The sequence below is a fragment of the Triticum aestivum genome, chromosome 4B (genome assembly GCF_018294505.1).
Source record: "Triticum aestivum cultivar Chinese Spring chromosome 4B, IWGSC CS RefSeq v2.1, whole genome shotgun sequence".
NCBI classification, from domain to species: Eukaryota; Viridiplantae; Streptophyta; class Magnoliopsida; order Poales; family Poaceae; genus Triticum; species Triticum aestivum.
In genome coordinates, this window is record NC_057804.1 from 599,930,046 (window position 1) to 599,953,108 (window position 23,063).

Sequence of the window (23,063 nt, forward strand, 5' to 3'; positions counted from 1 at the left end):
CGCCCGAGGAACCCTCCCTGCACCTCCCCGGCCATGGGCCGCGACCCGCTTGGCCCCGCCGCTCGCTGGCCGGTGCTGCGCCCACGCGTCCACGCGCCCGTGTGTTCGGGCGGGCACCCACGCCCCCACCCGCGCGGCTGATACCCGCTTGCCCGGCGCCCGCTAAACCCTCTGTGGGCCACTGACCAAGGGGCCCCACGCCCTCTTTCCTGTAGCCAAAAAAAAGATTTTATAAATAAAAATGATTAATTAGTTAATTAGGAAATTAATTAAGCTAATTAACCTCGCTTAATTAGCCTAATGGACTAATTAGTTAATTTAAACCTGTTTAATTAACAAAGTCAATGACAGATGGGCCCCACTGCCCCCATTGACCAGTCAACCTAGTCAGAGTTGACTCTTGACTCTGCTGACATCAGAATGACATCATGCTGGCGCAATAAGTCCTTTTTTGAGTTAAAGATAATCCCAAAAATTGTTTAAATATTTGAAAATTCTTAGAAAATAATCCTCGGATGAAAATACTTTGTACATGAAAGTTGCTCAGAACAATGAGATGAATCCGGATAAGCAATCCGTTCGTCTATCACACATTCCTAGCATAGAGAACACGCAACCTTTCCCCTCCGGTTCATCTGTCTGACAGACGTCCGGAACCAGGAAAACCTTCCCGGACGTTTTCCCCCTTCGCCTGAATTGCCTAGCGCTGCATTAGAACACCTCTAGCCCCGCTTATTGTCTTCTTATGCTTATGTTTGCGTGTATTTACTGTTTCTTCCCACTCTTCTCTCCGGTAGACCTTGAGACCGCTGCTGATGCCACTGTGATCGACTACGTCACGGACGACCCTCCTTCTTGTCTGAGCAACCAGGCAAGCGCCCCCTTTGATCATCCCGATATCACCCATTCTATACTCTTATGCTTGCATTAGATTTTGCTACTATTATTGTTTGCTCCTATTCTGATGCATAGCCTGCTTTTATACTTGCAATTGTCACCTACCTGCTTTTCCTAAACTGCTTAGTATAGGTTGGTTAGTGATCCATCAGTGCCCCCACTAGTCCTTGTTGCCCCTGCTTCAACTTCGATGACTCGATCAACGTGATCGATGATGTCGGAGTAAATGACCACGGGTAGCCTAACCGGCTCCCTTTGGCCCTCAGAAAAAACAATGGACCGACCGAGCCTTGAAGCGCCCAAGGCACGGGGCCGCCTACTTCCGGCCGGCTATCACCTAGGCCGACTAGCGGAAGGCGGCCCGGCCGTAAACAATCTTTGAGGGACGCCACAACAGGGCCGACTCCAAGAAAGACGGCCCATGAAGAACTGACTCCAAGAAAGCCGGCCCATGAAGGGCTGACTCCAAGAAAGCCGGCCCATGGCAGGCGGCCACGGGCTGCACCCTATAGTCAACCCCCCATAACAGTAACGAGACGGGGCGTGGCTACAGTGGACCCTGCCACCCCCGAATCTTGGAACAAGCATGGCTACAGTACGCCATACAGGGCGGACATCTCCTGTCCGGCGAGGCACTGTTGCCATGCGAATCATGACGCCATCCACGACGGGCCGCTGGTACGGCCCAGAAGAGGTGGGCCCCTTCGGTCAGAGAGACATCCGAAGGCGGCCTGGCCTCCCCTAGCCGGCCTAAGGCCAGGCCGGCTTCCTGCAGCCGGCTTGCTCCCCTCCCCGGGGCGCGTGCACCATTAAGCAGACAAGACGAGGTAAGACTACAGTGAGCGCCCGCAAGGCGGCGGCACTGTAGCCATGCTTACCTCGACAAAGCCCTCGTCATCAGAGGCGAGGCGACAGTAACCAGCCCCCGACAAGACCCCTCAAGCGGTGGGGCCGGCCTGTTGGCCAATGGGCCGGCAGCCGGCGGGACCCACCAGTCGGCGGGCCCCAGAAGCCGGCGAACATAGACGCTGGCGGCCTGGGCCCACGCCCAGGCCGGATTACCATTGTACCCCTGGGGGGTAGGCCTATATAAACCCCCTGGGACACCCATGCAAAGGGTTGATCTAAGAGAGTTTTAGACACTACCATAGGGAGAGAAGAGAGCTAGCCTTGCCCTTCTTCCTCCTCCCACCGAACAGCTCAAGGAGCCTCTTGTAGCTTCTTATCGATCTAGTGATCATGTGGAGACCCCGCAAAGCAGGAGTAGGGGTATTATCTCCATGGAGAGCCCCCAACCTGGGTAAGATCCGCCGGCGTGCATGTCTTCGCCTTATCCCGTTTCCAGGCACCGGCGATGTCTTACTAGCTCCCACAATGATAAGCCATCCATTGGCATATGTCGCACCTACCACCCGACATTTGGCGCCCACCGTGGGGCCAGGTGCACCGTCGTCCGGAGACCTGATCTGGACGGTAACCCTCTTCCTCCCCAGCGAGCATAGCCAGCCCGGCACGCCCGATGGCGCTTGCCCCGACGCGCTGCAAAGCGTCGACGACTCCTGCGCAGCGAGCTGCCTCGCCGATCTTCTTGGTGAGGCTCGCATCTCCTACGAGCCTGCATCCAACACGGGCACAGGCTGCCCCGAGAGCTGCCTCGTCAGCCTCCTCGACCAACTCCACGTCTCCGGCGAGCCTACCGCGGACTTGGAGTCGGTCGGCTCCACCGACCCGATGCTAGTCGATTCCGACACGGCATCGCTCGACGCCTTCCCCTCCGACGTGATCGTCTTCGACGACCCTCTCCCTCGAGCCGACAGTGGCGGCAGCACCGTCACCGAAGTGCTTGTCATCAGCCACGGTGTCGCCTCCGACGAGAACGCCCGCGACACCCTGCAGGCCGCGTTGCACGACCTATCCGCCCCCATTCCGGCGGATGCTGACGCTGAAGCGCTGGAGGCACACCGCCTTGCCCTCCTTGCGGAGGGCCAGAAGATAGCCACCATGAGACGCCTCATGGAGGCCCACCAGCGCGAAGTCGACCGCGCCGCCTTCGGCACGCTGCCTCCAGAAGGGCCAAGCCGAGTCGGCGTTGTCAAGAAACGCGGCGCGGCCATCGCCAGCATGCTGGGAGCGGACCGCCCAGTCTACGCCATGCCCCTCGAGAATCTGCGTGCCGCCTAGTCGATCGTTGACGAGCTAAATAGACTGGGGGCTGACGAGCTCCCCTACATGACCAGACACATCTACCAGCTGATCGATGCGGCCACAGCACGGCATGAAGACGGCGTCCGAGCTGGAAGCCCCCTTCGCCGAGAGCACGACGCGACATCGCGTACGCCGACTGCGGGTGGCGCCCGAACAAGATAAGAGAAGGAGCCGGCTGCTAGCCGCAGCCGGACTCGCATTACTATCGAGCGCGACGCAGAAGGCCGCCCCCGAGGAGTGGAACGACGGGGCGACCTGCCTCCTCCTCTGCCTCGTGGGGAACCCCGCCGCCTGTCGAGCATCCGACTCTCAGCGGCCGACTTGGTCGCCACGAAGGAGTCAGCGAGAATGACGCCCGCCATCGGATCGACCGCCTAGCGCGATCGCTGGCCCTGGAAGAAGAAGATGATGTCGGCCCGCCTTGTTTCGGCCCCCACATCCGCGACGAGCCCTTTCCCAAAGGGTTCTCGCTCCCAAGAGACACGCCCAAGTACAACGGCTCCGTGAAGCCAGAAGACTGGTTGATCAGCTACTCCACCGCAGTTCACATAGCGAATGGCAATCTATGCGTTGCCGTGAAATATGTCCCCCTGATGCCCCAAGGCACGGTGCGCACCTGGCTCAACAGCCTCAAGCCTTACAGCATCAATAGCTGGCTAGACTTCACTGAAGCCTTCATACGCAACTTCACCAGCACCTACAAGCGGGCTCCCAATCCCCGACAGCTCTCCTTGTGCGTACAAGGGCCCAGCGAATCAACCCGTGACTACCTCACGCGTTGGGCTGAGCTCCGCAACTCCTGTGAAGGGGTGCACGAGGTCCAGGCCATAGAGTACTTCACCGCTGGGTGCCGTGAGGGCACTCTCCTCAAGCACCGACTCCTCTGTGATGAGCCGGCAACCCTTGATGAGCTACTGATCATCGCAGACAAGTATGCCATGGCCGACTCCTCAATGAAGACCGAGCTCCAGGTCGACGCCTCCGGAAAGGTGCTAACACCAGCTCCCAAGACGTCGGCTGGAGAATCAAGCCGGCGCCCGTATCAAAATGACCACAAGTGCAAGGCCCCTATGCCGGCTTCCACTAGCCGGCAGGTGGCCACGATCGAAGAAGAGCAGCCTCAGGGACGGCCGGCTCCGAAGAAGCAGAAGGGCGGTAGGCCGGCTTGGCAGCCAGCTTTCTCCTACGAGCAAACCCTAGACGCCCCCTGCAAGTTCCACAGCGGCACGAAGCCGTCCAACCATACAACACGGAATTGTCATTGGCTCACCCGAATCTCCAAGGGCGAGGGGCTGTTGCCGCCTCCGCCTGCAGGCCAGCCGCCTCCTACCCCGCAGCAGCCGGCTGCTCGGCCTGCAGTTGAAGCTATCCAAGATGAGTTCCCCGACGAGCAAGCCGCCTATGTCGTGTTCACTAGCCAGACAGAAGATCAGCGCAGCCGGCGCCGACAGCAGCAAGAAGTCAACGCGGTCGCCTCCAGTAACCCTGAGTTCATGCATTGGTCAGAGAAGCCCATCAGCTGGAGCCGGGATGACCACCCAGAGGTGATGCCGTCTCCTGGCTCCTATGCCCTGGTTCTGGATGCCACCCTGGCGACGGAGAGGCGTGCCGCCCGATTCTCCCGCGTGCTGATAGACGGCGGGAGCAGTATCAACATACTGTACCGAGATACAATGGAGAAGCTCAACATCAAGCCGAAGAAACTCATGCCAAGCCGGACTGTGTTCCACGGCATCGTACCTGGCCTGTCCTGCTCACCAATCGGCAAGATCAAGATGGATGTCCTCTTTGGGAACAAGGATCATTTCTGACGAGAGGCAATATGGTTCGAGGTAGTGGATTTGGAGAGCCCGTACCACGCATTGCTTGGCCGACCAGCGTTGGCCAAGTTTATGGCTGTGCCCCACTACGCCTACCTCAAGATGAAGATGCCGAGTTCCAAGGGCATTATCACCATAGAAGGAGACTATAAGAAGTCTTCTGAGTGTGCAGCAGCCAGCAGTCGGCTGGCCGAGTCCCTCGTGATCGCCGAAGAGAAGAAGATGTTGCATCGAATTGTGACCTTGGCTGGCAAGCATCTGGCCTTGTCCCCTGACCCCAAAGAATGTGAAGCTCAAGGTTCTTTCCAGCCGGCCAAGGAGACAAAGAAGATACCTCTGGACCTGGAGCACCCGGAGAGGCACGCTATCATAGGCACAGGCCTTGATCGCAAATAGGAAGGCGAGCTCGTCGATTTCCTCCGTGAGAATCGGGACGTCTTTGCATGGTCCCCCAAAGACATGCCGGGTGTCCCGACGGATTTCGCTGAGGACAAGCTACATGTTCGATCTGATGCAAAGCCGGTCAGGCAGCCCTTGCGCCGCCTGTCGGAAGAGAAGAGAAGAGTAGTCGGAGAAGAAATAGCCCGACTTCTGGCAGCCGGCTTCATTATGGAAGTGTTCTTTCCAGAATGGCTTGCCAACCCGGTCCTCGTGTTGAAGAAGAACAAGCAGTGGCGCATGTGCATCGACTACACCAGCCTCAACAAAGCCTGTGCTAAAGATCCGTTCGCCCTGCCAAGGATCGACCAAGTGATAGACTCCACACCTGGATGCGAGCTGTTGAGTTTCTTGGATGCTTATTCAGGCAACCACCAGATAAAGTTGAACCCGGCTGATCGCTTGAAGACAGCCTTCATCACCCCATTCGGAGCTTTCTGTTACCTGACTATGACATTCGGCTTGAGAAATGCCGGTGCCACCTTTCAGCGTTGCATGCAGAAATGCCTCCTCAAGCAACTCGGCAGAAATGCCCACGTCTACGTAGACAATGTCGTGGTGAAGACGGAGAAGCGCGGCACCCTGCTGGAAGACCTCAAGGAGACCTTTGAGAATTTGCGCCGGTTTCAGATCAAGCTCAACCCGGAGAAATGCGTGTTCGGGGTACAAGCCGGCCAGCTTCTAGGCTTCCTGGTCTCCGAACGCGGCATCGAGTGCAACCCAGTGAAGATCAAGGCTATAGAGAGAATGAAGGTCCCTACCAAGCTGTGAGACGTCCAAAAGTTCACCAGATGCTTGGCGTCTTTGAACCGCTTCATGAGCCGGCTCGGAGAGAAGGCCCTCCCCCTCTATCGACTCATGAAGAAGTCCACTCACTTTGAGTGGAATGACCAGGTTGACCAAGCTTTCCACGAGCTGAAGAAGATGTTGTCCACACCACCTGTCTTGGCAGCCCCAACTGAGAAGGAGCCCATGCTCCTCTACATCGCCGCTACCAGCCGGGTGGTCAGCACGGTCATCGTAGTCCAGCGTCCCGAAGAAGGCCGAGCACAGCTAGTCCAGAGGCCGGTATATTATTTGAGCGAAGTATTGTCCGCCTCAAAACAGAACTACCCGCACTATCAGAAAATGTGCTATGGTGTGTACTTCGCCTCCAAGAAACTCAAGCCCTACTTTCAAGAACATCCCATCACGGTCGTATGCACTACCCCGCTTGCCGAGATCATAGGCAGCCGGGATGCATCCGGCCGAGTGGCGAAATGGGCCATCGCGCTGGCTCCTTACACAGTCTACTATCAGCCCCGCACCGCCATCAAATCCCAAGCATTGGCCGACTTCCTCGTCGACTGGACCGAGACCCAGTACCTGCCACCGGCCCCCGACTCCACTTATTGGAGGATGCACTTTGATGGATCCAAGATGCGCACCGGCTTGGGAGCCGGCATCCTCCTCACCTCTCCCAAGGGCGACAAGCTCAGATACACACTGCAAATCCACTTTGCCGCCTCCAACAATGTGGCTGTCACATCCCTAGCTTCTGGTGCTGCCTAGTGTGTGCATCATGTTTAAATTCCATTTAAATTTGAAATGGGGATTTGTGAAACCCTTAGAATCATTTTTTTGGAAATGACCAAATAAAAATTGCTCCAAAAAGGTCCAAGAAAATGCTCATGTTGCTCTCTGAAAATATTGGACAGAGATAAAAATCAAACCAATATTTTTAGGAGCCCATAAGTATTTATTCTGGGCATTTGGAATTAATGCATAAATATTTGCATTGGATATATATATATTATATATAAATAATATATGTCCAATAATTGCTGGAACATTTTATGTGGTTGGGTATATTTTAACTCTAGCCACATAACTATTTTCAGGATTTTATAAAATGGTTTAGTATTTTACTAAACCAAAACAAAACAGAACAAAATAGAAAAACAATAAATAAAAGCAGAGAGAGAACTTACCTCAGCTTACCTGGCAGCCACCCACAGCCCAACACTGTGCAGCCCACCTGCGCGGCCCAGCCCACCTGGCCCCCCTTCTCCTGTCTTCTTCCCGTGCCAGCGCACGAAGCAGCTCGGTGGCGAGCACCGCCGTCGCGCTTGGCCACCTCCTGCCTGGTTGCCTCCCTCCTCGATGCGCCTGGAGACGCCACGACACCCCTGGCCTCTCTATCACTCTCCCTGGAACCCCTCTCGCTCTCCCTCCGTCCCTATTCCCCCTCTGCTCTCTTTCCCTCCCGCGACCGAACGGAGCCGCCGCCACCGACGAGCTCCCTCGCGGACACCGGCCACCCCACGCAAACCCGACGCGCCCAGAAGCTCCGCCATGTTGTCTTCTTCATCTTCGATGAGCCACGCAAGCCGGGAGGGCCTGGAACATCGCCATCGCCGTCGTCTTCCACCTCGGGCTCCCACCACCGCCGCCGTTGATTCGCCGTCTCCACCGCCTCCCCGAGCACGCCGACCTTCTCTTCGAACTCACCGTGAGCCCCTGTCCTTTTCCCCTCTCTCCTCGTGCCGTCCGCGCCTTCTAACCACCCCGGCTGTCGGAGCCGACAGTTCCTCGCCGCCGGCGATGACACAGACGGGGCTAGAGCCACCGTAGCTAACCCCCGAGCACGGCAACGTGCTCAGCACCCTTCCAGGAGCCGAGCGCGCCCACCCGTGCGACCTGCCGTGCCCCCTAGCGCCAACCCCGACCTCGCCGTGCTCCGGCCGCCGCCCCGCTCGCCGCCGTCGCCAAATCCGACCTCCCCAGCACGAACGGATGCCACGATTCGATGCGCGCACACACCAGCTACGCGTAGAGCCCCTCCGCCGCTCTTTTGGTCATCGAAGGGCAAATCCCGACGCTCTCCGCCGTCCCTGGCCTCGCCGGCGACGAGCCTCGGGTCAACTCCGGCGAGTTTGACCCGGGTTTGACCCCACTGGCCGGTTTGACCCCCTCTCTCTCTCACTGACATGAGGGCCCCGCCCGGCTAATTAAGTTAGGTTAGTATTAACTAAGCTAGGTTAGTTTAGTTAGACACTGACACTCGGGACCCACAGGTCAGGGTTTGACCGGACTGTGCCACGTTGACCTGCTGACGTCATCATGACGTCAGGATGACGCAGTAATGATTTCTGGATTTATTATTATTCAGGAAATTCCAGAAAATGCCTAAAACTTCAATAAATCATAGAAAATTAACCGTAACTCCAAATTAAATAATTTATATATGAAAAATTATCAGAAAAATTCAAGGAATCCATCTGTACCATTTTCATGCATGTTAGAACAACTTATCACTACTGTTTAGGACAAATGAATTAAATGGCATTTAAATAATCACATATGGAGTTTGAATTTGAATCCTGTATTCAAACCAACTTCATTTAATCTGTTGCTAGTTGCATTGGCTCAAAACACATTCATTTTGCCATGTCATGATCATGCATCATATTGTGCATTGCATTGATTGTGTTCCCTTCTGTGTTGCCGGTATTTGTCCCCTCTCGATAGACGTGATACCGATGATGTGATCGTTGACACTGATGAAGACTCAATGCTATCTTCAGAAGTGCCAGGCAAGCAAAACTCCCTTGTTCATTCCGATACAATCCCACTCTCTCGCTCCTGCTCTCTTTTACTGCATTAGGACAACAACGATTCATCTGTTACTTGCTGCGGTAGCTGAACCCCTTTATCCTTTGCATGACCTGTCATTCCACAGTAAATAGATGAAACCCACTAGTATGAGTAGGAGTTGTTTGAGCCCTGTTGTGCCTACTCATTCATGCTTGTTTGTCATGCCTGCTACTGCTTAGAATTGAGTCAGGTCTGATTCATCGGGGATGAATCAGAGGTGTGTGAACATGTCCTACTGTGTGCGAGCTAAGTGTGTGAACACGATTTGGTAAAAGGTGTCGGTGAGAGGCCATGTAGGAGTACATGGTGGGTTGTCTCATTGAAGCCGTCCTCAGGAACTGAGTTCTGTGTTTGTGATCCATGATTCAGCTACTACCATACATTGGGCCCTGAAATATGACCCCGCTCGACTTCTTATTCACCCTTGTCCTCTGTCCAGGAGTTGCAAGTAGTTTCTGGTGTTTGTAGCTTACTGGAGGCCGTGGACAGCGCTGACCATAGGGGTGGGCTGTGATGCGGTAGGTACGTGGCACGGTGTACCGGATGCCCGTTTGGTATCTCGGGAACCCTGTTCACATCGTTTGGGGCTGTGAGCGAAACTCTGGCCGGATCTCCTCATGGATGGAACCCGAATAGGCGATAAACCTGGACTAGAGACTTGAGTGTTTAGGTAGGTCGTGGTCTACACCCACGTCGGCTTTCGCTTGAAGTCTGCCGAGCACATGTCGTGTGCAGATGCTAAGTGGTGGAAACATGTATGAAGAAGTACACCCCTGCAGGGTTAACATCATCTATTCGAATAGCCGTGTCCGCGGTAAAGGACTTCTGGGTTGCTTATATCAGTTCATAGACAAGTGAAAGTGGATACTCTAAAATACGCAAGATAAGCGTGAGTGCTATGGATGGCGTTCTCGTAGGGGAACGAGAGCGGATCCATAGTGGTGTATTGATATGGTAAATATGTGGACTCGTGTGCGCCACCACAAAAGAGTTACATTGCAGTCGTAGTTCAGGTTAGCCACCGAGTCAAAGCTGGCTTGCTGCAGTTAAACCCCACCATCCCCTTTGTTGATAATGATGCATATGTAGATAGATCTGATGTAAGTCTTGCTGGGTACATTTGTACTCACGTTGCTTAATTTATGTTTTTGCAGAGAGACTTCAGTCTCACTAGTAGTTCCACATGGACTTCGACGTTTAGCTTGATACCTCAGCTACGATCTTGTGCCCTCGGCAGGATCTGATAGATAGTCAGGCTTCTCAGCCTTTTTCATTATAGATGTCTGTACTCAGACATGATAGCTTCCGCTTGTGTTTTGACTTGTATGCTCTGATTGTTGGGTCATGAGACCCATGTTTGTAATATCTCGCTCCTCGGAGCCTATTGGATAAATTACTTGAGTCGTAGAGCCATGTTGTGATGCCATGTTGTATTTGCACATATCGAGCATATTGTGTGTATGTTATTGAAATGCTTGGTATGTGTGGGATCTGACCATCTAGTTGTTTATCTTTAGTAGCCTCTCTTACCGGGAAATGTCTCCTAGTGTTTCCACCGAGCCATGGTAGCTTGCTACTGCTCCGGAACACTTAGGCTGGCCGGCATGTGTCCTTCTTCGTTCCTGTGTCTGTCCCTTCGGGGAAATGTCATGCGATGAATACCGGAGTCCTGTTAGCCCGCTACAGCCCGGTTCACCGGAGTCCTGCTAGCCCAGTGCTACAGCCTGGATTCACTCGCTGATGACCGACACGTTCGATGCTGGGTCATGGATGCCTGTCCCTGTAAGTCTGTGCCACTTTGGGTTTACGACTAGCCATGTCAGCCCGGGCTCCTTATCATATGGATGCTAGCGACACTGTCATATACGTGTGCCAAAAGGCGCAAACGGTCCCGGGCAAAGGTAAGGCGACACCCGTGGGAATACCGTGCATGAGGCCGCAAAGTGATATGAAGTGTTACATGCTAGATCTATGTGGCATTGAGTCGGGGTCTTGACAGTGGCCGAGTACGAGGCGCTCATACACGGGCTCCGGCTAGCCAGGGAACTCGGCATCCGCTGGATCCTGTGTTATGGCAACTCGGACTTAGTGGTTCAGCAGTCATCCGGCGACTGGGATGCCAAGGACGCAAACATGGCAAGCTACCGTTTTCTCGTCCAGCAGCTCAGTGGATATTTCGAGGGTTGCGAGTTCCTTCACATGCCACGGGCCGACAATGAGCAAGCAGATGCCCTGGCACGAATAGCCTCCACCCGACAAGCTATACCAACCTGCGTGGCCCTCCAACGCCTCCTCAAGCCATCTGTCAAGCCGTCTACGGAATCCCGTTCCATCTTCGTGCCGCCTGACCCCGACGCAGTCGGATCCGACTTCGGGGACCAGGCAGGCGGCCCGGGGACTTCGGCAGCCGGCTCAGGGACTGCCATAGTCGAACCCGGCCCCGGAGCTGCAGCAACACAGCAGGCGGAGGCCGACTCCAACTCCTCACGACCCAGCCCGCCCACCCTGGTTGCAGTAGCCGTTTTGGCAGTCGAAGAAATCACAGCTCCATCATGGGCCCAACCCATCCTCCATTTCCTGGTAAATGGAGAGCTACCGACTGACGAGATCTCTGCAAGGCAAGTCCAACGCCGAGCTGGAGCTTACACAATAATGAACCAAGACCTAGTCAGGCGCAGTGCTACTGGAGTCTTCCAGCACTGCGTCGAGCCAGAGAAAGGCATAGCAATCCTCGAAGACATCCACCAAGGAGAATGCGGCCACCATGCCGCCTCTAGGGCGCTCGTCGCCAAGGCCTTCCGCCATGGATTCTTCTGGCCGACTGCTTTGGAGGATGCCAAGGAACTAGTTAAACACTGCAAAGGGTGCCAAGTTTTCGGCTCCAAGGAACACCTGCCGGCTTCTGCACTTAAGACCATCCCCATCACTTGGCCCTTTGCTTTGGGGGCTGGACATGGTCGGCCCATTCAAGACGGCGTGCGGCGGCATGACACATCTGCTTGTTGCCGTGGACAAATTTACCAAGTGGATTGAAGCAAAACCGATCAAGAAACTGAATGGGCCGACTGCCGTAACATTCATTGCGGATATTACAACTCGGTATGGCGTGCCACACAGCATCATCACCGCCAACGGCACAAATTTTGCCAAGGGAGCACTGGCACGTTTCTGCGCGACACAGGGCATCCGACTGGACTTAGCATCCGTTGCCCACCCGCAGTCAAACGGCCAAGTCGAGCGAGCAAACGGCCTCATCCTCTCCGGCATCAAGCCCCGACTGGTCGTGCCACTGGAGCGCTCGGCCGGCTGCTGGCTCGACGAGCTACCGGCCGTCCTCTGGAGTCTGCGGACTACCCCAAACAAGTCAACCGGCTTCACCCCTTTCTTCCTTGTATATGGTGCCGAGGCTGTCATCCCAACTGACATCGAATTCGATTCACCTCGGGTCACCATGTACACGGAGGCGGGGGCTAAAGAATCAAGAGAAGACAACGTCGACTTGCTGGAAGAAAGCCGGATGTTAGCCCTCAGCCGGTCCACCATCTACCAGCAGGGTCTGCGCCGTTACCATAGCCGAAGGGTGAAGCCAAGATCCTTCCAAGAGGGAGACCTTGTGCTCCGGCTGATACAGCAAACAGCCGGCCAGCACAAGCTCTCAGCACCTTGGGAAGGCCCCTTCGTCATCAGCCGGGCTCTGGGAAAGGACTCCTATTACTTAATCGACGCACAGAAGCCGAAGGCACGCAAGAGAGACGGCTCCGGCAAGGAGTCGGAGCGCCCATGGAACGCTAATCTTCTTTGAAGATTTTATAGTTGAAATGCAGTATGTATCATGCTACCTTCTGTATTAAGTATCAGACAACGGGCCCCCCGAGGAGTTCTCGGGGACTACCCTATTTTATCTATGAATGCCGGGTATCATACCCATGGTTACCCCACCACATTTACTTTCTCCATCCGGCACCGGGTCCGACTAGTCGGCCCGGGGACTTGCCGCCTTGAGTTATGTCCAAGTTCTACCTGCAGTCAGACAAGTAATGTGCCAACACCAAAGCCCTCTCTTGCGAAAGGCATAGCTCGAAGAATCGGCTGCCCGACTAGCGAGAGTTGAAGGCGGAAAGGATGCCCACATGAAAAACAGCTAAGGACTAACGAACTTACATAACACAAGCCGGCTTCCCCCTCGCCAACCAGCTGTCGAAGCAGCCGGCTGGCCGGCTTCCTTTCCTACTCTGCTACAATCTAAGAAAGCTTGAGTACTTACCTTCCCAGACGGCTGAACTCCTTACCCGGCCAAACACTGCAGAGCAGCTGTCCGGCTGGGAAGGCGGCAACCAAAGGAAGGCGGCAAAGGAAAAAAGCCAAGAGATAAAAAGCAAGTAGGAATGCAAGCCAAGCTCATGCATAATAATATTTACACAAAAGGCCTTTGAGAGGCCGGCATTCAACAAAGTTTGAATACACCCCCAGTGGGTGGAATTGCGCAAAGATAACAAATCTGTTCAAAGAGTGTCAAGCAGGAAAATAAATACAGTGAATCAAGCCAAGGGAGCGCCGGGAGCATCAGGAAGATTGGTTGAGACGACGGTGTCGGCTAGAGGAGTGGCCGGCTGGCGAGTCTAGGCCTGGTCATCACCGGCAGCAGGCGGAGCATTCACGCGTGCCTCGTTGCTGGAGGCACGGTCAGGCTGAGGCTGGCTGGCTGCTCCAACATCCGGCACACCGTCTTCGCCGTCTTCCTCCTCCTCCTCCTCCTCGCCCTCATCGCTGGAGTCAATCTCCTCCGCCGAGTCTTCACCGTCGGCCGGGTTCAGCCCAAACCATTCTTCCAGCTGCGCGACGCCGTCCTCGTTCACCTCAGGAGCAAAGGTGCTGGTGTCGGTGAAGTTGGCGATTGCCGAGGCGCGCTGGATGATAGCCGGCCGCACCGCCTCCAGCTCCTCGTCAGCCTCCTGCCACCAGGTGCGTAGTTGGTCTAAGTTCAGCCTAGGGTACCAAGCCCGGACGAACTCTAGCGCCCGGCGGGCGCCGGATCAAGCTGCTGAAGCCTTCCAGGCCTCAAGGCGGCCGACGGCTACCTCCAGCTAGTCGGCGGTATGGCTGGGGGTGCGAGGAATTACTTCGCCAGGCCAGAGGGCGGCCAGCACCTGTGCTACGGCACGCTGAAGCCGGCGGAGCATGCGGTAGGCCGGCTGAAGGCGGGCCTGGATCGCCAGAAGCTGCTCCTCAAGCGACCGGTTGGGATCCGGCGCGATCTCAACCCCAACCTGCCGCCGGGCCTCGCGATGAGCTTCGATGGCTTGGTTGGCGGCGACAGAATAGCCAGGAAAGTACTCTTCACAAAGAAGAAAGAAACAGAGCAAGTCAGGAGATAAACTGGCTTACAAGGAACAAGCAAAAAGTGAAGAAGAAGGCGGCCTACCATCAACCAAATCCTCGACTCATCCGTAGCCTTCACTCAGAGCTTGCCTTGCCTTGGCCCAGCTCGCCGCTTCAGTCTCATAATCGGCTTTGAGGGTGGCCTCACTGTCCTGCAACACCTTTAGGGCCGCCCTGTGGCTTTCCTCCTGGTCGGCCAGTCTCCTGGCCAGGCGGTCACGCTCCAGAGCGAGGGCACTGAGCTCGCCCTCTCTGGTGCGGAGGGCGGTCTGGGCCACACCTAGCTGTTGCCTCAAGTCGGCGTTGGCTCCTGCCAGTATGAAAAGAAGAAGTTAAGAAAGAAGTCGGCAAGAAAGATCCGACCCGACTGCTCAGCAGTCGGCCTGAATCTCGGGGACTACACCCAGTGGGTGCGCTGATGCGCCCCCACATGAGATTAAAAGACAAAGACACTCACGCCGGCTCTCCGTCAGATCGGTGGCCCTTTGATTTGCCTCCCGGACTTGGGAGTTGAAGGTAGCAGCGTGGAGGTTGTGATAATCCTGCACAAGCAAAAGCAAATCAGTAAGGCAAAGTCTTCGAAGAAGTTCCAAGCCGCCTGCTCAGCAGCCGACTCGGAACTCGGGGACTACACCCAGTGGGTGCGTTGACGCGCCCCCACGGAAAAAATCATGAGCAAGAAAACTCACCCGAACGACCGCCCGGGTCGCAAGAAACTCTCGGGTACATTGCTGCAGCGCGGTGGCTTGAGCCTAAAGCCGACTACGAACATCTTGCGCCGCCAAGTTCAGCGCGGCCGTCCCACCGCCCGACGTCCACCCCGGCGAGCTAGCTATGGCCGACTCCAGATCATTCGACAACGAGCTGGAGCGGGCCGCCCTCTGCGGATCCGGCTCTGAAGCCGCCCTCCCCGCACGCTGGCGAGTCGGCGACAGGACTACAAGATCCGCTGTTGCAGTCAGCTCTCCTCCCGGCGGCTGCTCAGGCAGCACCTCGGGCTGGCCGCCTTGGTCAGTCCCGGCCGATGGAGGTGGCACCACTTCTCCCTCCGGGACGACTACATCGCCCCCCTACCTCTCCATCACCGGCGGGTCGCGACCGATTTCCTCCGGCGGGGGCACCGGGATGCCCGGGAGCGCGGAGCGGAGGGGGATGATGAGTTGCGGAGGCTGGCCAGGCAGGGCCTCCGCCGCCCTCTCTGCGGCCTCGGCTTCTGCCCGGGCCCTGGCTGCAGCGTCGGAGTGCGCCTCAGCCGACTCCGCCGCCGTCTCTTAGGCCGACTCGGCCGCGGCTGCCCTTCGCTCCTCCGCCTCCCGCTCCTCCCACGCCTCCCACGCGTTCCGCTCCGTCGCCGCCTGGAGCTTGGTGCGGGGGTCTATGCGACGGGGGCCCGCAGATCCTCCCGCTCCGCCGACTATGGAGGCGGCGGTAGTCTGCTCAAGAGAGAGCGGGGCCCTGGTTGGCAAAATGGAGAAAGGACTTAGAACAACATCAACTAAAGAAAGAAAGAAAAGTGCGTAAGGACCAGAACTTAAGCCGAGACCGCCTGCGGCTGCTTCACCACTTTGCGGAAGCGGGCCACCTTCGCGGCCGCCTCGTCCCGCTTGGTCACCGCCGCGGATCCCTTGGGCTTCTTCGGTCGGCCTCCGATGAGAGTCGGCGCCGCCCGGCGCTTCTGTGCGCCGCCTCGTGCGGTCGGCCCGCCGGATGGGCCGGCTCCTTGGGGGTCGGTCACCGGCTAGCGGCGCGGAATGGGATCGGCCTCGTCATCATCTGGCCAGTCGTCAAAGTCGGTAGTGAAGCCGGAGCCGCCTGTCTCGCCGCCGCCCCCCACGGCGTTGTCGTATAGGGTGGCCGCCCCCAAGTCGGTGTCCTCGAGGTCGTCCGCCTCGCAGTCGGGGGCGAACTCGCGCTCCAGCCCCGCAGTCCCTACCGAAGGATGAAGGAGAGGATTCTAATTGAAGACAAACCGACTGGTCAAGAGTCGGCCAAAAAAGAAAATTGGGCAACGAAGGAAGAAACAAAATTTACCAAGGGTGGTGGATTGGCACGAGAGTACAGCACCTTGCCATACTGCCAGTCCTCGTTGAGCTTGCAGTTAGCGATGTAGTTCACCATGTACGACACCTTGTCGTGAGGCATCTCCCTGGTGCTAAGCCGGCTTGGGTCGAAGCGGCCGCTCATCTGACAGATCAGATGAGGGCGGCCCTGAAGCGGGAGAACCCGGCGCTCGACGAAGGCGGCGATCAAGTCGGGCCCGGTCAGGCGCTCCGACTTGACCAGCACCCGAAGCCGGGCGACGGCACCAGCTCCAGCCGGTGTTAGTGACCTGGCCCGGTAGGACCATGAAGCCGGCCCAGCAGGCGGCGGGCCGGCCACGTATGCCGGCAAGTTGACGTAATCGCCGTTCGGGGCAACGTTCTTCACGTAAAAGTAAGAACGTTGCCAGAGCTTCACCGACTGGATCAGCGCGATAGGAGGGAAGGGGTTGTCGGCGGTGGACCTCCTTATGGCGATGAAGGCGCCACACGGAGCCGGAACGCCCGCGACGACCGTGTTGAGCTTGGATTGGAAGAACTCCCCCCAGAGCTTGATGGTAGGGAGGACGCCGAGGAAACCCTCGCACAACGAGACGAAGGCCAACAGCAGCACCACCGTGTTGGGGGTGAGGTGGTGCAGCTGAAGCTGGTAGAAATCGATAAATGCGCTGAAGAAGACGCTCGCGGAGAGGCCGACGCCGCGCAGGAAGTGCGAGTAGAAGATCACTCGCTGGCCTTCCTCCGGCGTCGGCGAAACCTCCCTCGCCAGCACAAGACGGACTCACACAAGATGTTCGCCCGACAGCCGCCGCGTCTTGCGGAGGAAATCGATGTGGTCGTCGCGGACGGTGGAGCCGTCCCAAGAGCTCGACGTCGGAGCCATGACGGCAAGTGTGGTGGCGGAGAGCACTCGGCGTAGAGGTAGCACACCTGCGGCATGCTGGGAAGAAGAAAAGAATGGCGGAGCGGGAGCACAACGAAGGGCTACCGCGGCGAGGAAGAAAAGGAGGAGGCAGGGCGAGGGCGAGCGTGCGAAAAACTGATGCTCCCCCTCCCCGCCCCTACTTATAGCCTCGCACGGCGAAGGCAAGGAGGCGAGGCGTGGGGGGGGGGGGGGGGGATTAACTGCACCCACTCCCCACGACCCGCGATTATCGCGCCTTAATGGCAAATGGGAACCGCCGCCGGAAGACGTGCGGTCGGTTTCGGGCCACAGAAGATCCGCGCACGGGCTGAGGTGCGGAAGTGGTGGGCCCTGGCCTGCATCGGCATCCCGTCGCGCGCGTGGGCTAGCAGGCCCTTCCAACCGAAGGGAGCCACGCGGGGCGCGGGGGGCGGGCTGTCAGCCCACCGCTTGGCTGCGCACCAGCTGTTTTCCCGCCTTGGGAATTTGGGAAGGCTTCGCCGAGAAGGCACGCGCAAGGGAAGCCGGCTCCTAGCTGCCGGCTCTTCGGGATAGGAAGCTGGCCGAGCTTCTCGTTTCCCCCTTCAGCCGCGAAGCCCAACCAACTTCGGGACTACTGTCAGAGTAAATGACCACGGGTAGCCAAACCGGCTCCCTTTGGCCCTCAGAAAAAACAATGGACCGACCGAGCCTTGAAGTGCCCAAGGCACGGGGCCGCCTACTTCCGGCCGGCTATCACCTAGGACGACTAGCTGAAGGCCGCCCGGCCATAAACAATCTTTGAGGGACGCCACAACAGGGCCGACTCCAAGAAAGCCGGCCCATGAAGGACCGGCTCCAAGAAATCCGGCCCATGAAGGGCCGACTCCAAGAAAGCCGGCCCATGGCAGGCGGCCACGGGCCGCACCCTATAGTCAACCCCCCATAACAGTGACGAGACGGGGCGTGGCTACAGTGGACCCTGCCACCCCCGAATCTCAGAACAAGCATGGCTACAGTACGCCATACAGGGCGGACATCTCCTGTCCGGCGAGGCATTGTTGCCATGCGAATCATGATGCCATCCACGACGGGCCGCTGGTACGGCCCAGAAGAGGTGGGCCCCTTCAGTCCGAGAGACATCCGAAGGTGGCCTGGCCTCCCCTAGCCGGCCTAAGGCCAAGCCGGCTTCCTATAGCCGGCTTGCTCCCCTCCCCGGGGCGCGCACACCATTAAGCAGACAAGACGAGGTAAGGCTATAGTGAGCGCCCGCAAGGCGGCGGCACTGTAGCCATGCTTACCACAACAAAGCCCTCGTCATCAGAGGCGAGGCGACAGTAACCAGCCCCCGACAAGACCTCCCAAGCGGTGGGGCCGGCCTGTCGGCCAATGGGCCGGCAGCCGGCGGGACCCACCAGTCGGCAGGCCCCAGAAGCCGGCGGACGTAGACGCTGACGGCCTGGGCCCACGCCCAGGCCGGATTACCATTGTACCCCTGGGGGGTAGGCCTATATAAACCCCCCGGGACACCCATGCAAAGGGTTGATCTCAGAGAGTTTTAGACACTACCATAGGGAGAGAAGAGAGCTAGCCTTGCCCTTCTTCCTCCTCCCACCGAACAGCTCAAGGAGCCTCTTGTAGCTTCTTATCGATCTAGTGATCATGCGGAGACCCCACAAAGCAGGAATAGGGGTATTATCTCCACGGAGAGCCCCCAACCTGGGTAATATCCGCCGGCGTGCATGTCTTCGCCTTATCCCATTTCCAGGCACCGGCGATGTCTTACTGGCTCCCACAATGATAAGCCATCCGTTGGCATATGTCGCACCTACCACCCAACAGACGACCAGAGCCTGACACCTCACATCATCACGCCCCTTTTGTTGCTCGACTCTGCGGAGCTACTATCAAGTGCCGAGGGTGATCCCTCATAACGCACTCCTGATGATAATTCTGTAGTGTAGCTATTCGGTCGTGGTCATCGAGGGTGATTTCCTCTTTCACCATTCTCGGATACGGCTCTGTCGTTCAACACCTCAAGTGTGAACCTCGAGGGTGGTCCCTCTTACGTTCACCTTGATGATTACATTGAGCGGAATCCACCGGGGGTGATTCCTCGGGTTTTCCCCTTGATGTCTCGACACACAGTTACCTTGACTTTACTTGAGACCTTTGTTGAAGTCGGGCAGGCCCGTTGAGCACCCGTGAGTTGATGTGAAAGTCGGGCGGGCCCGTTGAGCACCCGTGAGTTTTCCACGTGGCATGGCCGGGCAGTCTGGGCCCTTGCCGTAAGTCCATGAGACGAGGCGACAGGGTCACCTTATCGTGAGTCTCTGCTCGTTTCCGCGAGCCCCCAATGCACTAACATGTTTGGGTATTTGTTCTGAGTTGGCCTCTGGACTTTACGCACTAACCACCATGCGAGAATAGATATGGGCCTCGACGCCGCGGTATCAGCCGAAGCTTTGTCAAACGTCCAGTTCAGCAGTGCGGCACAGTCGGATCATGCTGGCCATCCGAGGCGGTGCTGGTATCCACCCTGCTCGCAACGACCCGGAGTGCTGCGGGCGATGGGCCCAAGACCCCGGAGTGCATAGGATGTAGACCGACGGGGACCTCTCTGCTGAGCCTAGGTAGGGTTGCGACATGTTGATCTTCCGAGGGCGGGCATTGACCCCAGAAAGGTGTGTCCGGCCAGAGTGATTGAGCGTGTTGGGTAACGTGGTGCACCCCTGCGGGAAGATATATATTCGAATACCGTGTCCATGGTAATGGACGTTCAGACTTATATCATGATCTTATATAACTAGAAATGGATACTTGCGATATGTGATGGATATGTGGCTCCGGGATTGCTTTCTCGCAGGGAGTCGAGGAAGGATCTCTGGGTGTTGTTGTTGCAACATGTTTGCTAAATATTAAAATGCTACTCTTTACTCTTCTACATGTTGCAAGATGCTCGGAGCTGCTTGAAGATGCTAGTCTTCGATAGGCTAGGCCTTCCCCCTCTATTTGGCATTCTGCAGTTCAGTCCACAGATACAACCCTTCCATTTGATACCAAGGCATACTTAGTATAGATCTGATGCTTGCGAGTACTTTGGATGAGTACTCATGGTTGCTTTGCTACCCTTTTCCCCCCTTCTTTCTTCTTTCCGATTGATGCAACCAGATGGTGGATCCTTGGAGCCAGATGCCACCGCCGATGGATGCTACTACGTGGAGACCGCTAATGACCAGGAGTAGTTAGGAGGTCCCATGCAGTAGGCCTTGCCTCTTCGATCGTTGTTGCTTTTGTGCTAGCGTTCTTAAGGCATCCTTGTTTAACTTATGTCTGTACTCAGACATTGTTGCTTCCGCTGACTCTTGTGTATCGAGCTATGTATTCGAGCCCTCGAGGCCCCTGGCTTGTAATATAAAGCTTGTATTATTTTATTTGTGTCTAGAGTTGTGTTGTGATATCTTCCTGTGAGTCCCTGATCTTGATCGTACACATTTGCGTGTATGATTAGTGTACGGTCAAAACGGGGGCGTCACATCAATAGACACTGTTTTACCTCAAAACTTTATGAAAGGAGAAAAACTTTGACAAATAAAAGCAAATGAAACTTGTAGTCAAGGCTTTTCAAGGGCTGCCAGGCCCAAATTCGAGGCTTTTCATGGGCTGCCAGGCCACTGAGTTAAACCATTTTACAAAGCCTTTTAAGATGGACCTCACATTAACCAATCGTCGTTTTAACTTTGACAAGTTCAGAGTCTGTATAAGATTGATTTGTCAAACGTTCGGCGGGTCATACCAGGATTACCCGGATGGAGTATCTTACTTGATGAAGGCATGTTAACCCGGGGTTTTAGATGAATACACCTGGCTTCCAATCCTGGCTTGATAGCCTATTGCAAGGGTCCTTTAAAACTCTTTGTTGATGTGCACAAAGAGCCCCCAGGTAACATTTTGAGATGTGCTCAGTGGGTGCCTATGTTTGAGCTGTGCTTGGCAACAGACTCTCTTTATCCCCTTGGGTGTGGAACCCCCCAGCTTTATTGTGGCTTTATAAGTTGGTTTAATGGATAATCAGAACTCCTCTTTATAAGAAGAAGCCCCCATGTAATCAAGAAGTCTTTTTGAAGAATGGCAGAGGCCCCGCTTTAGCAAGGATGCCGGTTTATTATATTGACCATAATATATACATTGTCAAAAATATGTACATAGTAGGAACCTGTGGCTCAGGTGTAGTAAGGCCGAAGATGAGCTATATTCCACGGCCGGCGGGTCTCCTCCTCCGATTTGCGTGAGTCTTTGTGCTCTCGAACATCGATAAGATAGTTTAACCCGTTGTTTAGATTCTTGCTGGCCACAAAGGGCCCTTCCCAATGTGGGGATAACTTGTGCATGTCGGTCTGATCTTGGATAAGCCGGAGCACTAAGTCGCCTTCTTGAAAAGCTCTGGTTTTAACCCCGCGGCTGTGATAACGCAGTAGGTCTTGCTGATAAATCGCCGAATGAGCTGCCGCTATGTCCCTTTTTCATCTAACAGGTCTAATGCATCTTGGCGTGCTCTTCCATTGTCCGCTTCAACATAAGCTGCCACTCGGGGCGAGTCATGGCGAATATCACTTGGGAGAACTGCCTCTGCTCCATAAACCATGAAGAAAGGTGTATAACCCGTAGATCTATTGGGGTGGTATTAATGCTCCATAACACAGAAGCCAACTCTTCCACCCAACAACCCGGCGTCCTCTGCAAAGGGACCATAAGCAGGGGCTTGATACCTTTTAGGATTTCTTGATTAGCTCTCTCTCCGCTTGACCATTGGACTGCGGGTGAGCCACCGATGACACATCAAGCCAGATGTGCTCACGCTGACAGAACTCTTCCATAGCACCCTTGGATAGGTTCGTGCCATTATCCGTTATAATGTTGTGCGGAAAACCAAAGCGGAAAATCACCTTCTTCATGAATTGAACCACCGTGGCTGCATCACACTTGCTGACTGGCTCTGCCTCCACCCACTTGGTGAATTTATCAACTGCCACCAAAAGGTGGGTATTCTTATCTTTGGACCTCTTAAAGGGCCCCACAATATCCAGGCCCCAAGTTGCAAACTGCTAGGTGATTAGAATCATCCTCAATTCTTGGGCCGGAACATGGGCTCGGCGTGAAAATTTCTGACAACCATCACACCTCCTGACCAGAACCTCAGCATAAGCATGAGCCGTTAACCAGTAAAAGCCGTGTCGGAAAGCTTTATCCACAAGGGATTTTGAACTGGCATGATGACCACAATCCCCTTCATGGATTTCACGCAAGATCTCGCAGCCTTCTTCAGGAGAAACGCAGCGCTGAAACGCCCCCGAAACACTGCAATGATGTAACTCGCCATTAACAATAGTCATGGACTTGGACCACCGGATTATCTCCCTGGCTAGAACTTCGTCCTCGGGTAACTCGCCCCGGGTCATGTACGCCAAGTAGGGCATCGTCCAATCAGGAATAGCATGAAGAACCGCCACTAATTGAGCCTCCGGGTCAGGGATAGCCAGATCCTCCTCCGTTGGTATTTTGACCGAAGGGTTATACAAAACGTCAAGAAAAACATTGGGTGGCACCGGTTTACGCTGAGACCCCAGCCGGCTTAAAGCGTCCGCCGCTTCATTCTTGCGCTGGTCGATGTGTTTGACCTGATAACCCTTGAAGTGACCAGTAATGACATCTACCTCACGCCAATAAACCGCCATAAGTGGATCCTTAGAATCCCAAGTACCAGAG